Below are 19,084 nucleotides of genomic sequence, written 5' to 3' on the forward strand. Positions count from 1 at the left end.
CAAAGAGAAGAAATGTGCAGATCTATTCTGGTCACTCAGTCTCATTGAATATTTATGGAAGTTCTGAAGCGAGTGAAATATTCCCAGATATCTCTTGAAGCTGAAACAGGCGGCTTGGAAATAGATAACCGGCAGTACTGGGTTTGTCTGTGTAGGGCAGCATAAATTTGAAAAAAATCACACAGGAATTGTCAAATGTGCCATGTCCTGGTGATTTACCATAAAATTAGTGAATTCTTCTGAAATCCAAGAGATGAGGAAAGAAGAAAGCAAAGCAAAATTAAAAAGAAAAAGTGGCATCTTTAAGCAACCCTTTGTCAGTGCTTAATGAGGCAAGTACCCGATTTAGTTGACCAACGGAATAGAGGTTTCTGTTTTAGTCCAACTTCTTGCCATTTGGTACCATGTCCTGTATTTGGTTGTCCCTAAATTATTTCTTCTAAAATTGAGGACTCTTTTAATAAGGGATCTCTTGATTGCAGAGAAAAGACATTCACTCAAGAAAGTTCAGGTAAGGAGGATTTGTTCTAAGTAATCTAGCCAATGTCACGGACCTAGGAACCAGAGTATAGTCACAACTCTTAGGAAGTAGAGTTGGGAAGGTACTAAACCAAAGACATTCTTTTTTTTTTTTTTTTTTTGTCAGAGGTTGTGGAAGATATATTGCATTATGGTTCTGATTAATGGATTAATGGTATTCCTGTATATTCACCCTGTGCCCTGTAACTTTGAAGCCCTTTCCCGCTCTGACTCTGGGCTCAGCCACTTGACTTACTTTGGCCAGTAGGATATTAGCATGCATGATGTCAGCAGAGACTTGAAAAGTATGCACGCATTTCCTGTCTTACTCCTCTGACTTTGCCATGAGAACAGGCCCAGGTTAACCTGCAGGACAATGATACACATGGAGCAGAGCCAAGTCAGCTTGGTTGTCTCAGCTGAACGTCTAAATATGTGAGAAAGTCCAGATAATATTAGCAAAGCTACCTAAGTAACGCACATTTGGCCGTACATCCACAAAGGATGCCATGGACGCTTGGTTGGATCAAAAGAACTGCGTAGCCAACACAGAAACTCGAGACCAAAAATAGATATTTATTCTTGAGTGCTACTAATATTTTCTGGTTGTTTATTCTGCAGCAATATTGTGGCAATTAGATCATGGAAAAAAAGTTGAAATTATCTCTTTCATTTCTGCTTCTCCTTCCCTCCCTGCCATCCAGTCCCCAGCTGTACATTGCCCAGTTTCACTGCCAGACCTTGGTCTGCCTCACCTTTGTCCAGTGCACATGACCAACTACATACGGTCTCTTGGTTCCAATTCTTCACATAGGGAAATCTCTCATTAGTCTATGGAAAGCCATTGAATTGGTTTGCTTTGGGTCGGGTGTCCACCTGGTCCAATCAGCCATTGTTAAGGTGGTGGTACTGGTGAAAAAAGAACAACGTCACATGACCTGCAGGGGCAGTTCAAGGAAGGCAGGTCTTCTCAGAAGGGCCTAGAGCCAGAAAACCACCGTATCTTATATCTCTAATCAAAGGGCAAGATGCACAGAAAATATGATTTGTGGATCAGTACACCATCTTGACATAAAATGCAAACTAACACTTTTTTTTTCAAATATGTCAATAATAATTCTCATAGTTTACATTAGTGAGTCTCGGCTACGTAATGACACTGTGATAAATATCTTATTTAATCTTCATTACAGTGTTATGAATATGAGACTGTCATGATCATTCCCATTTTACAGATGGGAACTGAGGCTGAGGGAGGTTAAAGTAGCTCTCTATCATACAACTAGAGAAAAGTAGAGTCAGAAATAGAATCTAGATAAGCTGAATCCAGATCTCATGAATGTTATCTTTCTTCAATTACTGACCTTACCATTTATAAGGTATACCATTTATAAAATGTATAAAAGACTATACATTGATACATAATGGTAAGGCCTACCAGGTACCTGGTTGGGTGAGAGCAAGGTCAGTCAACCTATGCATGATCAGAAGCGGTTTAAAAGATGGTGCTGCTTATCAAATTATAGAAATTATGGAAAGAGCCCAAATGTCCATCAACTGATGAATGGAGAAAGAAGGTGTGGTGTGTGTGTGTGTGTGTGTGTGTGTGTGTGTGTGTGCATGTGTGTATACACACACACATGGGACTATTACTCAGCCATCAAAAAGAACAAAATCTTGCCCTTTGCAATGATGTGGATGGAACTAGAGTGTATTATGCTAAGTGAAAGAAGTCAGTCAGAGAAAGACAAATACCATATGATTTCATTCATATGTGGAATTTAAGAAACAAAACAGGGTGGCTCAGTGTTTTAAGCATCCGATTTCAGCTCAGGTCATGATCTCACAGTTCATCAGTTCAAGCCCCATGTCGGGCTCTGTGCTGACAGCTCAGAGCCTGGAGCCTGCTTCAGATTCTGTGTCTCCCTCTCTCTCTGCCTCTCCTCCCACTCACACTCTCTGTCTTTCAAAAAGAAATAAACAGTAAAAAAAATTAAAAAAAAAAGAAACAAAACAGATGAACATAAGGGAAGGAAAGGAAAAATAAGATAAAAACAGAGAGGGAGGCAAACCATGAAAGACTCTTAACAATAGAGAACAAACTAAGGGTTGCTGGAGGAGAGGTGGGTGGGGGGATGGGCTAAGTGGGTGATGGGCATTAAGGAGGGCACTTGTGATGAGCACTGGGTGTTATATGTAAGTGATAAATCACTGGGTTCTACTCCTGAAACCAATACTATACTACATGTTAACTAATTTGAATTTAAATAAAATCTTGGAATAAAAAAAAAATAAAAGGTAGTACTCCTGGGTACAAGGTTCCTTCTTGATTGCTTCTTCCTCAGAGATTTACTCAGCCATTCTTGGGGAATTAAATTCAACTTCCGTTTTCTGTACTCAGATTTCACTATTCAGTAGGAAGGTAGACTTTCACTTAATTTCCCTGTTTTCAGCCTTACGCCCCACTCCTGTCTGGTGGTACCACATTCAAAGCCTCTCAGCTTCAATATCTTAAAAAAAATAATAAACCTCTTGTCTCCTTTATGAGGGAGGATAGTGACTTGGCTGCTCAGGGTAGAGGTTTGGGACATGGAGGTCTAACTGCTCAGTAAAAAGACTTTGAACAAATCTCATTGTTTCCTCTCCTTTGCACATTCCTGCCTTTTGTGGTACCTGGTGCCTCCAAGACATGACATTTCCTTTGTTCTACAGGGAAAACTGATTTTCCTCTAAAGAATATAATCTCTCTTTGTAGGTTCTTAGATTGTAACATGCTCTGCTAAATTAATTACCTCACTCTCATATACTTTTGGTCTTCAAAAATTTCATTAAGATCTCTAGCCCACTGTTTCTTTTTTTCCTCTGTTCCTGGGACTTTATCTATTTTTAAAATTTGTTTACTATAATTATAGTTGGATTTTAGGAAGAGATTATGATTAATCAACTATGGTTAGGAAATTGTCCCACCCCCATGAGCTTTTAAATAGAAACTTTTTCATTTGAGTTGTTTCAAGCCCTTATCTGAAAATTTTATCAGTAATATTAGTTAATGTTAAATTCTAGCATCACTTCCTTATGAAGCTTCTAAACAAATAAACCAAACACTTAAATTCTGGTCCTAAGTGCAGTGATGTGATTTTTTTCCACTGCACAAATCTCAACTTAATGGTACTCTAATTTTAATGGCACTCTCACTTCAAACATTTTTCATCTAGGGAAAATATTGTTTGTGAAGTAGTCCTTCATCTTGTTTTCTTCCAGGGCAAAGAAATACCCTTTGACCTTCACCTTGGGAGAAAGTAAAGGACAGTGCTGGGCTAAGGATTTGACATTTGAACACCAGTTATTATGATGTGTTGCTAATTCTTACCACCAGTATCACCCCTGGTTCATAATTTGAGATTCATCTATTCTACTTCGGGCTCATGTGCTTTTGTAGTTTGTATATTGCTATGAATCCATTACATTTTAGAAGATTAATTAGTATGGATTTCCCAGAAATCCATAGAAATGTTACTTCTAACAATAACATACTCATGTCATTGGCATTGCAAATGCTCAGTTCTGCCTAGGAAGAAAGCTCTTAAGAAGGACTGCCAGGGGGGCGCCTGGGTGGCTCAGCCGGTTAAGTGTCCGACTTCGGCTCAGGTTATGATCTCGAGGTCCGTGAGTTCAAGCCCCACGTCGGGCTCTGTGCTGACAGCTCAGAGCCTAGATAGAGCCTGTTTCAGATTCTGTGTCTCCCTCTCTCTCTGACCCTCCCCCGTTCATGCTCTGTCTCTCTCTGTCTCAAAAATCAATAAACGTTAAAAAAAAATAAAAAAAAAAAAAGAAGGACTGCCAGGGCTTGTGAGGATTCATATATGCACCCCAGCCTACTGTTATTGTTGCCTAAGAACAAGACAGGCCTGAGCAAGGCCTCATGTTTGTAGCACCCATGCCAATTAGATGTGTAAACATTGAAAAATATTATTGTATTATTGCAGCTATTTATTTCTGCAGCTATTTATAGCTTAGTGTGGTTATATTAGATATATACTTATATGAATACGAAACAATGCAGTATAAGATAAATATCATATGAACAATATAAATGATGTGTTAGGGAAGAAAGCCTGACTACTTTAAGAAGGGGTGATTAGGTAATATATGCTATTTGAGCTAGATCTCATGGTTCAGTTAGCAAAGGGAAAATTACCTAGGAAGAGAGAATGTCATGATCAAAGTCATAGAAATGAGAAGACACAGGGCATTTGGGTAAACAGTGAGTAGGAGTTTTTGATTGGGGTTTATGATTCATATTGGAAATTATTGGAAAATAAGACTGGAAAGATAGTGAAGGGTGCCCTATAGGGAATTTAAATGCCAAACAAAGTAGTTTAGGTTTTAATTTGTACTTGGTAGATAGGTGTAGAAATTTTTGAATAGAGTTATTAATACAATTAAACAGGTGGAGATTTGCTGAATGATTTAGGGAGGAGATTCTAGAAGCATGCAGGGAACACCTGAGTGGCTCAGTCTATTAAGTGTCTGACTCTTGATCCCAGCTCAGGTCTTGATCTCAGGGTTGTGCGTTCAAGCCCCATGTTGGGCTCTGTGCTGGGCATAAAGTGTACTTAAAAGAAATACATAAATAAATAGAAGCAGGCACGATAACTAAGAGCCTGAAGCAGTCATCTGGCCATGAGAAGACTGGGGCCAAAATTACAGAGATGACATTGAGAATGCCAAGGAAGAGAATACAAAAAGATACGTTATAGTCAACGTACAGTTTCAGGCAGCTGACTGGATATTGGGAGGGAGAAGTAATGAAGAATTCATAGTCATTCAGTTTTTAATTCTGGGTGATATACGGTGTTCTCAACAGAAATGAGAAACCACTGGGTTGGTGAGACAAACACTGAGTTTAATTTGTATTGTTGGAGGTTTCTGTAGAATCCAGGTGGAGATGTCCAGTAGATAGTCAGATATAGAAGTTTAGAGCTGGCAGGAATGGTTGGACTTAGAAATAAAGATTATGTTCATCTTCACAAAGGTGACAGTTAAGCCAAGGGAGTGGAAAACACTTCAAGAAAAGAGAGTACTCGGAGAGACATGGGCCAAACCTTGGGCAAGGGAAACAGGTCAGGAGACAGAGGTAAGAGTAGAACCAGAAGAATGAACAGAAGACAGTGAAGGAGCAAGTCGTTGGTCTAGAATGGCAGACGTCAAGGAGAAGCCACTTTTCTCTTTGTTTTGGGATGGAGAACTGGTCTTCTACAAACTAGTTCATAACAGCCAGAAGTAGAAGGCTTTTGTTTTTTATCTGACAATTGCCAAGTACTTTCTCCTAGGAGTGTGCAATTTGTACTCAAAATAACTTTGTTATGATTGTAAAATAACATGCTTTTTTGTAAAAATTAGAACAAATCAAAAAGTATATATTATTAACCTTAAAATTACTCATAATGCTAATATATAGGAATAACCCATTTATTGTCTTGTGCATTTCTTTCCATTAATTTTCCTGTGTTTACTGTAAAATTGGGAACTACATATAGGAACTTTCCAGCATTCTTCATGAACCAACCATGAGAACACAATTCTCTCAATATCTGCTTTTTTTCACTAAAATCATTTGATGAGTTCTTCATGTTTCTTTTTGTAGAAACTATTTTTAATGACAATTTTTCTTTTACCGACTTATCAAAATGTATCACCTCCTTCATAGACATTTGTTTCCAAATCTCACCCTTATAAAATAATAATTTCTATCAACATTTTTTGCAGCTTGGTTTATACCCTGAGGAATGAGTTTACTGGGTTAGAAGTTATGTACATCATTCAAAAAGATTTTGATACAAAAAAATAAATTAAAAAAAAAGATTTCGATACATTTACCAAATGACTTTCCCTCAAAGTTGTTGTGGTTTGCTTTTACCTTTGAGGATAGGATGTTCCCTAGTTATTGAGCAAAGTGACTCCTGCAATAAATGAAGGTTGTCTTTAGTTTTCCATCTCCCTGGGTTATCGTTTTCCCACAAAACATTTTAACGCGCATAATTAAGAAATATTACCAATCAGTGCACATGGCAGTAGTGTGTAATTTAATGTAGAATGATTTAGGTTGTTCTGCACCACTTTTACCTTTTTCAGTCATAAGTTGTAGACAACTAATCTAATAAAAATCCCATATATATTTCTATCAAATGCTAAGGTCATTAACTCGTTTATACCTAAAAAGGTCTGTAACGCCTTTCAATGTAGATGATCGAAGGTATTTACATTCACTTAACAAGAGCCAATGAAACTGGCCCAGTCATATCCATCTTTATTTTCATTTCTCTTACTCATCTCCAGGTTTTAATTTCTCTAGAATCAAGTTTTCATGGTCAACTCATATAAAACTCTGATACCACGTTATTTAATTTAAAAATTGATTTTAAAATTAAAAATATGCAATATTTTGTACAAAAAGGGGGCATAAACATACATATCCATGTTCCTTTTTAAATGAATAAAATGCCCTGGAAGGATACACAAATAATTACTAAGAGTGGTTACCTGGGGATATGGGTGGAGTGATTTCTGGGTGGATGATGGATGGAGTAGGAAGGAATTTTGAGCCATGTCGATGTTTTACTTATTCAAAAACTAAATTAAAAAAAGCGAGATCATGATTTTATGACTTAATAAAAGCAAAGAAACATGCAAAAGAATGTCTATTGCAGTATCAATCATTTTTATCAACAAAAAACTGGGAAAACCTAAATATTTGTTAAATGGAGAAACGATAAATTATAATGTAGTCAAAGAATTAATAGCATTTGGTAACCGTTTGAATAGAAGATATGACTCCCGATTTCACACTTGGGTGGGTGCTGGTACCATTTAGCTAAGAAAGGGAATAGAGGAGGTGTGGTTGGGAGTTCAGTTTTTTTTTTTTTTTTTTTTCAGTTCAGTGGACATGTGTAGGAGGTGTTTGTGGAACATCTAGGTAGAGATGTGTAGTAGGCATTTGAATATTTGAGTCTGGGACTCAGAAGAGAGTTCAGACTGAATTTATAAATGTGTGAACCATCAGCATAAAAGTGGTAGTTAAAACCACATATATAGGGTGATATTTAAGGAAAGAACAATTAAAGGCATGTTTTATTGCTGAAGACATTACTTTCATGGAGCAAAGAAAATAATCTCTATTATTTTGTAAAATCATACATAATTTATAAGGCCACTAGCATTTTTAATGTTCTTACCTGTTTCTATTTTATTTCTTAGATGTTTGGTACGTTTTCATTATTCTGGGTTTAACATAAAGACAGTAATTTGTGACTCGTGGGTCCTGGGTGAGGGTTATACTCTACCTTATTGGGGTCAGGGGTCAGGATTTTGAAAGATTTGACACTAAGAAAATGTAAAACCTTAGTATCTTTGGGTGATCAGGCCAGCCACTCCGAAGGCAGGCATGGCAAAAGGCATGGGAAAGAAAAGGAAACATTTTATCAAGCACCTTCCATGTGTCAGAAACTGTTAGGTATTATATATGTACATTACCATATGTAATTGTAACAGTAGATCTGTAATGCTAGTAGTTACCCACAGTTTAAAGATAACATAACTGAAGATCAAAGAGGTTAAGTGACTTAACCTAAAGTTATTTTTTAGGAAAGGTGTAACAAAAGCCAGCATTTCTTAACCCTGGTGTTGAGAACTGTCTTCCATGTGTGAAACTTCAAAAAAAAAAATATATATATATACACATTCCAGGGCTCCCTAGGAGATTTTGATTTCAGTAGCTTATTGATGTGGCCCTAGGTGATATAATTTTACAATGTTCCACGGGTAATTCGGCTGTGCTGTAAGGGCAGTGGTCATGAGCATTGGCTCTGGATTCAGATAGACTGCGGTATGAGTCTTGGCTCCAGTTACTGGCATTGTGATCTTGGGCAAATTAACCTCTGGAACCTTCAGTTTATTAATCTGTAAAGTGAGGATTATAGTAGACTTCCCTTGTGCCAATGTTGTAGACATTCAAAACACATGTGTGCTGAATTGTCTCCCATTTCCCCTCCAAATCCCAGCTCTTTTCTGTTCTATGTCCTAAGAGGCTGGCTTGCAGTGCCTTCATCAAGGGGCTCCCTTGCCTTCCAGCTTCTGGTTGGGTTCAGCCAGCAGGAGGTCAGAAGTCAAGAGGAGAGCGTGCGTATTTATTCCCTGGGTTTCCTCTGATGGTTTGTCATGAGTTGGCAGTGGTTGTGTTCTTCTAACTTAAAGTCGCAGCTCCTGTCAGATGGCCCTCTCTTAGAGCTACAGCCACAGCTGTAATATTTTCTCAATCCCAGTAAATGCCTAACCCCTTGTCCCTTCAGCATAGGTGAGAAAGAGTTTCTGGCTCTTGCTATCCCTGGAGTACTGCATCATCCTTCAACCTTGCTCACCCTTTTGCAAATAATCTCTTCATTAAGCTCTTAATTAGCCCATTTGAGTGTGCCATCTGTTTCTTTGGACTCTGACAAGGTACTACATATAGAATGCTTAGCACAGTTCCCTGCACATAGTACATTCTAAAACATTCTAATGTTTGTCATTATAGACCAAGTAGTATGTAATACATTCTTCAAATGTATGCATTTTGTTCACTCATTTGGAGTTTATGCTTTGCTTGGTTCTTAAAATGTAATTTCAGTAGAAACTCATTTTAACAGAGTTTATGTAACAGGGACCCTCAATTAACCAGATTTTCTCTTTTTTTTCCCCTGCTACATTTTGCTTTTTTAGAAAAGAAGATAAATGACTGGAAGATAAATTTATATTTAGGATTTTGTAAAAAGGGAAACAACTTTTTGGAGCATGTTCTAGAATGGGTGTACATTTAACCAATATGACATAGAGCTGGGATTGCATCCTCGCTCTGCCTCTACTAAATCACTTAATTTATCCTAATCCATAGATTGTCTGATAATCCAATGAAACAAAGTATGTAAAGTGCCTAAAACAACTCCTAAAACATGGTACAAGTGATCCCCTTCTCTCGCTCTCTTAGTCTTTATCCCAGGCTTTGGCAGATTGATGGCCTTGAGTGCCTATAGGGTAACCACTCATCACTCACATGTTCCAAGTGGTTTCTAGACTGGATTTATTCAGGCAGGAAAGTAGGTAGCATGTTTAAAAAAGATGTTTAGCAATGATGCAAAATCCAAATTAAATTTTTGGTTATTATCTTCTGAAAACTTGAAAATTCCAATAACAAGATTCCCTGCATTTATACAGAATTTTGTCTAAAATGCATTTGTTTTATTATTACTACTTAAGGTAATTGTTTAACTCCAAGCTCATATTTCTTTTTTTTTTTTTTTTTTTTTTTTGCTTGGAATAGCAAAAATTTCAGGTATGCCAGCTCTGTGTTCTCCATTGTATTAAACTCTTCCATTAAACAACAAGAACTGTAAGGTTGCTAAGTCTAATAGAATGGAGATAGGGCCATAACCAGCAAATCGCATCATGTATTTTGAATTTTTATTTCTCTACCACCTGCCAGTTACAAGACATTAATTAAAGGCCACTTTAAAGAGACAGAGCTCCATCTCTCTTTAGGGAATACACATTAAAATATGCAACCCATATTTTATGCCATTGTCTTATGAAAAGGAGAGAACGAAAGTGGTACTTTAAAATGACATGTGATTTATTCTTCAAATATGATTTTTTCTTTGTGCGATATAAAATGTAGCTTGAAGACACTGACTGACTAGTAATGACGGTGATTTTAATTTTTTTTTATTGTAGAGGCCTCATTACATTATGTTGTATAACTATAGAATATCAACCTTTTTTGTGACTTCAGTCTAAAGAATGGGTCAAATTGATAGGATGTATAAATGAGCAAAGTTGACAGTGATAGGCAGTTTTTTTCCTCTCTGTCATTTTGCACCAACTAATTGTTATTCCTGCAGATTCTGATTTATGGTTTCACATATCTACCACATGAATTGAAGAGAGTTATTCACCTTACATGTTAAAAAAAGGGTTGTTCACTTTACGACAACAAATGCATTTAGGTGTTTAGTGATTCACTGTTGGAAGTTAAACTAAGAACTCAGGTGTTGGAAGCTACTTCCCTTTGAAAGTCCTTCAGAAAAGAGAATAACTCTAAATGATTGTGCAGACCAATGGGAAATATGATTGAATTGACAAAAGTCCCATTTATTTTATGTGTTTTTGGTAGCACATTACATTGCAAGTCTATACATAGATCCCGTCTCCTCTCTTGAGCACAGGATTCAAGTCCAAGGCTCTCCCTTCCACTCCTTTAAACCTAGGTCTGGTTGGTGATTCTGGAGGACTTTCATGGCTTACATGCCTGCTTACCTAAATATTCTATCTCCCTTTACACAATTCACATTACCATATTAAGGATTCTGCTATGTTCTGCAGAAGAGAAATCTCTTTAACCTTATTGAAACAAGCAGTTCCCAAACTTATTTGACCATATGATTTCTCTCCTTTTTTTCAATGTAATACCTAAAAACACCTAAAAGGATTCATGAGAGGTTCCAAAGTTTCTGGTAAGCCCTTTTCCAACATTGCTCCTGCAGTCTACAAAGGAGGCCTTTAGAAAGTTTATTGAAACCAGAGACATTTGACCAACCACTCCTCCTTGTTAAAGTCACCTATTGCATTCCTGGTTATTATCCACATTCACTGCAAATTTTAGCTTTTGACTCACTACTTTCTCTCTATTCCTTTTCCTTTCATCATTCTTGGTGACTTAAGTGTCCAGGTAGGTATCCTTCCAACTCTCTGCCTTCTCTATTTCTTCACATATTCTCTTTGAGTTATCTTGACATTCACTCCACCTTCGCCAACACTACTCATTGTCATAGTTTAGACCTTGTCATTACTAATAAACTGCCCTCCCTCCTGAAATTTGACTTAGAGCATCTTACTCTCCGAACACTGCTTCCTATCTTTCTGGCTTACTTAATTTGGTAACTCTAACTCAACAATTCTTTAAATACTTTGGGATCTCCAATCCATTGACTCCTCACCTTGTTCAACTGTCCATGATTCCCTTCATACCCTCATTTCCTCCTTACCAAATGTAGATTTCGTGTTCTATCACTATAATCCCAGCTTTGCAAAATACTGGATGACTTTATTTCTCTCTACCTCGATCATGTTTACCTGGAAAACCATTAACCCTGGTTCAGTCTGACACTCCACCAATTCAGAGTCTACACCTAAGCAGTCAAACCTGACTGGAAAAAAATCACAGCTCTCCTGACTGGATTAAGCTTAAATTTTAATCTATAAATTTCACTGTCCCAACATACTTCTTAAATCACTTGCACTCCCATGTTCCCAGAAGATATTTTCACCTGTGCCCCTTAGACACTTCCAACAGCTTCTTTATTCCTCAACCTGAGCTGGCAATCTTATTTCATTGAAAAAACAAAAGCAATCAGAATGAAGCTACTTCATCTTCCCACCTCCATATCTACCAACCCACCTCTGACGTCTTCTTATAATTGATAAACTGCCCCTGGTTTCATCTAAGGCCAGCCTTCTGCATACGTACTGGATCTCATCCTCTTTCAGTCTCTCACTTTCTCAACTATTTTGCCCTACAGTTACCTTCTATTTCTCTTTCAAAATTAGATTTCTCCCTCTCAAGGATCATTATCATTAATGCACAAGCACATAATTTGTTTCATCTTAAGAAATATTCCTTCATTGACTTCCAGCCTCCACCTTATGTCGCTGCTTTCTTTTATAACAAAAATTCTAAAAATAGATATCTGTACTCCCTGTCACTGTCTCCCATTCTTTTTTGAACAAACTTGAATCAGACTCTCATTGCCATCCTTTGACTAAAATGGCTTCTGTTAACATCAAAAAATGACCATTATCTTGTTCAATCCAATGGTCAAATATCTTTCCTCATCTTAACTTGTCTTTCAATATCATTGATACAATTAATTCTGTGTGTCAATTTGAGTCCTTGGGGGAGCAGATGCAAGGTGGGATTAAAGATGCAAGAGAATTATTGAGGGCAATACCTATAAGTAATAAAAGGAAGGGAACATTCGGAGAAGGTAGGGAAAGCTTCAGTCTGTGATGTACATCAGAGGCATGTGAAAAGAGATAAGGGAAAGAATACAAAGTAGGAAGAGGCTCAGAGGAGTCAGTGAACCATGGTTGCCCATTTGGAGTTCCACATCCTACGGTAGAACTCTCTACTGTGCTCACTCATTGGCTGGCAAGGGAAGTGTGGCCTGAACACAAATGGCCTGGTGGATACAGAAAGATGGAAGTTGGGGTTATTGGTCAACTGTATCCCCGAAGGTAGGTTGAATGGAGCATTAACATGGCCACACACACTCCTTTCTTTTTGAAACACTTTCTTTACTTGGTTTCTTGGATGCCATATTCTTTTGATTTCCCACCTTCTCAGTATTTCTTGTTGATCCTCCTCTTCTTTCTAACTGTAATGGCCACAGTATTTCCAGGACTAAACCCTCCACTCTTTTTGTTATCTGTGCATACTACTTAGTGGAATTCACACAGTCCGATGGATGATACACAGATTTATACTATAATTTACAACTCCTTTATTTGGAAATCTTAAAAAATGCCTCAAGCTTAACATACCCAAACAAGAATTACTGGTTTTCTTACTGCCCCACATCCCACAAAACTTTTCCTTCCATAATGTTAACTAATTCCATAAAAGGCCACAAAACCATTCATTAATTATTCAAGCCAAAGGACTTGGAGTTATCTGTAAGTCCTCTCTTTTTCTCACACTGCAGTATTTAATTCATCACTGAATTCTGTCAGCTTTGGCTCAAAATATGCCCTCGTATGACTATTTCTAAACACCTCCACCTTTACCACCCTAGTTCCATAATACTGCTGCAGGATCCATCTTTTACCCTCCTAATAGAATTCTATTGTTTTTGTCCTGGTGTTTCTAGACTTCTGCATCTTTGCATTCCTCTTCCTAAGCCTTGAAACTGACGCTCCAGTTGACATATTTGCTAGACTCTTGATTCAAACCTCACCCCTGAACACTAGTGTTTAGAACTTCCTGTGACTGTGCCTGTGCAGCTGGCAACTCATCCATTCATTCAACAAACGTTTATAAGAGTGCCCCCATGTATAATGAATATTTCTAGGTAATGGGGATATAGCATGAACAAAATAAATACTGTCATGGCCCTCTATAGAACTTGTGTTCTAATGGAGGAAGACAGACACTAAGTTAATATATAATTTGTCATGTGGGATAATTGATGGCAACATAAAAACAAGTATGGGGGTATCAGAAGCACTGGGGCGTGTCTGCCATTTTTATAAATGGTAGTTATGGAAAGCTACTCTGGGAAGGCGACATTTGAACAAAGCTGGGGGGAGAGAGCCATGTACCTATCTCATGGGTGTTCCAGGTAGAGAGAACAGTTACTACTAAAGCCCTAAAGTAAGAGTGCTCCTGGTGTGTTCAGTGGGGCTGTGTTAGTTATCTATTACTGTGGAATACATTACCCCAAAACCTAGTGGCTTTAGATGAAAATTATTTATTATTTCACAGTGTCTGTAGGTAAAATATCTAGATGTGACTTAATGGTGTACCTCTGTCTCCAAAGGCTACAGCCAAGGTGTTAGCCTCGGGTAGGATCCACTTAGCTTACTCATACAGCTTCTGGCAAGCTTCAGTTCTTGCAAGGTGCTGGACTGAAGGTCTCATTTCTTTGCTGGCTGTTGCTCAGAAGGCTCTTTTCATGTGGCCCTCTCCATTTTTTTTTTGTTTTTAATATGAAATTTATTGTCAAATCGGTTTCCATACAACACCCAGTGCTCATCCCAACAGGTACCCTCCTCAATGCCCATCACCTCCCTTCCCCTCCCTCCCACCCCCCCATCACGTGCCCCTCTCCTTGGGGAAGCTCACCATGTGGGAGCTGGCTTCCTCAGAGTTAGAAAGCAAGAGAGGGTAAAGATTCGGTCCAGATTCTTTTTGTAACCCAATCTCTAAAGTGATCCCATCACTCCTGTCATATTCTATTTCTTAAAAGCAAGTCACTAAGTCCAGTCTCCACAGAAGAAGAGATTACAGGAGGATGTGAATACTAAGCAGCAAGGCTCATTGGGGGCCATCAAAAAAAAAACTTACTACTAGGGCGCCTGATGGCTGTTGGTTAAGCATCCAACCTTATCTTGGCTCAGGTCATGATCTCAAGGTTCGTAAAATGGAGCCCCATGTTGGGATTCTCTCTCTTCTCTCTGCCCCTCTCCCTCTCATGTGCTATCTCTCTCTCTCACTCTCTCTGTCTCTGTCTCTCTCTCTCAAAAATAAATAAATAAACATTAAAAAAAGATTCCTTACTACAGAGGTCACTGTAGCTGAGCAGAATGAGGGGATATAGTGATAGGAAATGAGGTCAGGAAATATATATGATCATGGACAGTCTTAAAGGCTTTTGTATGGATCTGAATTTAAAAGAATCACCTTGGGGCGCCTGGGTGGCTCAGTCGGTTAAGCGTCCAACTTCAGTTCAGGTCACGATCTCGCGGTCCGTGAGTTCGAGTCCCGCGTCGGGCTCTGGGCTGATGGCTCAGAGCCTGGAGCCTGCTTCCGATTCTGTGTCTCCCTCTCTCTCTGCCCCTGCCCCGTTCGTGCTCTGTCTCTCTCTGTCTCGAAAATAAATAAAACGTTAAAAAAAAAAAGAATCACCTTGGCTGCTTTTGGGAGAAGAGACTATATGAGAGCAAGGGCAGAAGAGGGAAAATCAGTTATGTGGCTACTGCAATAATCTGGGGGAGACATGAAGGTGTCTTGGTCCTTTGTAGTGCCAGTGGAGGTTGGATATTCTGGATATTTTCTGGATATGGAATGTGAAAGAGAAGAGTCAGGGACGACTCCAAGTTTCTAATCTGAGCAACTGTATGAATAAAATAAGCGTTAATTGAGATGAGGAGAAGTAGGCTTAGAGAGAAAAATCAAGATTTTTGGTTTTGGACACAGTAATTTTGAGATGTCCACTAGACAATGTCAAGTAGGAAGTTGAACATAATAGTCTGTTGTTCAGGGAAAAGTCCAGACTGGCTATATAAATTTGGGCAACATCAGCATAAAGGGTATTTAATGTCATAAGACTGGATGACATCACCTACAGAGAGAATGTGGAAAAGAGATGTCTGAGAACTGAGTTGTGGGACACCTCATTTGGAAGAAGGGGAGGGGCCAGCAAAAGAGACTAAGAAAAAGCAGCCAGTGAAGTAGAAGGAAAACTAGGAGCAATTCCCTCAATAGCATTTATTTGCAGTACCATTTAATTCTTGCGGCTTCAGATGGGGGTGTGCCTTGAAGATATGAAAATAAGAGTGAAAAGGTAACAAGTGTAGTTAAGATGATTTTTGCTCAGCCTCCTCAGCAGAGGATGAAAATTGGCTAGCTCTAGCCCAACATGAGAGTGTGTGTGTGTGTGGGGGGGGGGGGGGGGGGACAGAGAGAGAGAGAGAGAGAGAGAGAGAGAATATGTGTGTGTGTGTGTGTGTGTGTGTGTGTGTGTATTCATACTCAAATATCCTCAATTTGAATGCTCTATTGTTTGACAGAGGGCGTCACTGTCTTCTTCTTCTCCTTCTCCTCCTTCTCCTCCTTCTTTTAATTAAGTAGGCTCCATGCCCAATGTGGGGCTCAAACTCATGACCTTGAGATCAAGAGTCACATGCTCCACCAAACGAGACATCCAGGTGCCCCTGTATTCTTTTTTTTTTAAGTTTGTTTGTTTGTTTATTTATTTATTCATTCATTATAGAATCGCAAGCAGGCTCTGTGCCCAACAGCACAGAGCCCGAGGCGGGGCTCAATCTTATGAACTGTGATAACATGACCTGAGCCTAGATTAAGAATCAGACGCTTAACCAACTGAGCCACCCAGGTGCACCCTCCCCCCATATTCTTCTTGACCCAAGTCACACATCAATGTCCCCTACCAGGGTCCTGGAAGCTTTTGAGTTTGGGAGGAATATAGTTGGAACCATTTAAAACATTTTACGTTTCTAAATGTATCCCATTCAGTTCAATTTAACAATACACAGAAATACAAACAATCCATATAAATAAAAATACCAGCTAAGTCATTGGCGAACTAACCTAACATTTCACCTAACATTGGTGAAATGAAATAGTTTTTCTCTCTGGAAGAAAAATCAATGATATTAAAGACAATTGATATTTGTACAGCATTTTACTCCCATTATCTCACTTGAATCCCACTGTAACAATAGGATGTGTTTGCTATTATTTTCATTTTATAGACGATGTAAATGAAGTTCGGAGAGCTTAAGCAGCTTGCTCAATGTCATATAGTCAGTAGGAGTCATATCTGGGTCTTGAACTCAGTTTGTGATCAATTTTCCATCCTAGGTACAAGCGATTATAGCGCTTGAAAGAAAGGTCATTCTCAGCAGGGGCTGTGGGAACAAACTCTGAGTAAGGCTTTAGGAAGGTGCAGGCAAATCAGCTACTATGTGTGCTGCATAGACAAAATCATTTTCTCCGAACGTGAGGTTATATAAAATATTTGCTATGAACTGGATGGAAAGAAACTGCTTTTTGCACCTCAATGAATTCCTAAAGTCCCATTGGTTTCTCCTGGAAGAGAATCAGACTTTACTAACACCTGTAGCGGCATCACTTCTGTGTATTCAATGGCATCATCTCCCCCCATGGTGGCATCCACTTAGCTCAGGTCTAAAGGCCTCTTGAATATTCACAGGAAGATATTATATTTAGGGAGCCAGATCCAGTTATCTCAGACTCATATAGCCAAATGCCACATGTATTTTTCTTCTGGAAGCCATTCCTGCCTTCTCTCACTTTTCTTCATGGAAGAAATTCAGAAGCCATAGTGACTCCATTGGCATCCAGGTCACCATCTTCCTTTTCTCTTGGGCTTCAAGGAGAAACCATGCTTATAAATGAGGTTTAAATTATGGTATGGTGAGGATGCTATTGCCACTCATAGTTCCTTTCTGCAATATTTCAAACTTTAATGCCTTAGCTAGTTACAGACATTATTATTGCATTCATATTATTTCTTGTAGAGGTACCTGAAGCTTACCCTTTGTCCAGGGATACAGCATTTATTGGAATTCTCATATCTATCCCTATATATTTTTTAAATGAAACAAAATTCAACAGTATCAAATGTTGACAACATGGAGCTCAAGCCCATCTTCTGTTTTGAGCTGATGTCCTGTCTTTTTTTATATAATAATTTGTAGCTTCTTACCTGTCAGCACCAGAATTATGGATTGAGTCATAAATTAAAGGTAGAGTTATTAAGTCTAGGCTAGTGGCATATAGACTTCAAATCTTTTTAGTAGATTGTTTGTTCCAAATGAAATTTTCTGTGAAACTCAATATATTTTTTAAAAGATAAAAATGGAGTTGCTCTGGTTAAAGCTCTCATTGGTGGGGGTCCGTGAGCCATGTCCCCTGAGTCTCCTCTTTACTCCACAGTGGCCTTGAAGTAACTTAGTAGAACCCTCAAGACTTCTAGTAGTTTGAAAATCACAGGAGTATACGATTAGCACACGGGAACACAGCACTCAAAGCAGGGCTCAGAAACCTATGGTGAAGGATGGACCTAGAGGAAGGAAGAATTGGAGCATTCTGGAGTGGAAACTCATTTAAGTATTGAGAAAAAGTATGGACATAAAAGTCAGACCCATGCAGGCAATTAAATCAGAGCTTCCCACAAAGAAGGAGGGTTAAGGTAAATGACACCTTCAAGACCAGGCAAACAGAAAGAAGGACAGGTGTGCAGGGTTCCCCAAGAGGTAAGGAACAGATAGAAAATAGGAAGGGCAGGGGGGAGGGAAGGAGAGAGAGAGAAGGAGAGAGAGAGAGAGAGAAGTGAGTGAGGTGCCAACCTCAGTTTGAGAACTTATATAAACAAATAAGGGACAGACTATAGAAAAAAATATCCTGCTGGGAAAGCAGCAGTTAAATGACTGAGGGTATAAAAAAGCTGACCTATTATTTATGAAATTACAATACACAGTGGTGCCTGCTAAAATGTCAAGTACCACAAGGATCCAGGGAAAAATTGCCTTTGGAAGAAAACTTGTTTTTTTTTTTTTTTTTTTTTGCGAGGGATCAGACAGAATAGGGTTAAATAAATAAAATATGCTGAGGAGAGTCTAATGTGGAGAGGAACCATCTGGCAAAAATCTCCACTATGCCCACACTGCCTTCTTTCTCAGTGCCCTTCCCTAGGGACCTTGGAACAGCTGTGTTGAGATACTAGACCCAGAATTTTCATATTCATATCAAAAGTGAAACCCAAAATGTCTGCACTGCTGCTGATTAGAGAGAGCATTTGAGTGGTTCAATATTGAAAAGATTTGTGGCACATTGGACTCCTTTGCTTTGAAACACCCAACTTGTTATGAGTTTGTTTCCCAATGCTACTTGGCTCAGCTTTTATTTTTAAATCTTCCTGCTTTACTGCTGTATTGTCTCTACTGGTGATAAATACAGAATTTCAAGGAAATGCTTTTTAGACATTCTATT

The sequence above is a fragment of the Panthera onca genome, chromosome X (assembly GCF_046562875.1).
Source record: "Panthera onca isolate mPanOnc1 chromosome X, mPanOnc1 haplotype 2, whole genome shotgun sequence".
NCBI lineage: Eukaryota > Metazoa > Chordata > Mammalia > Carnivora > Felidae > Panthera > Panthera onca.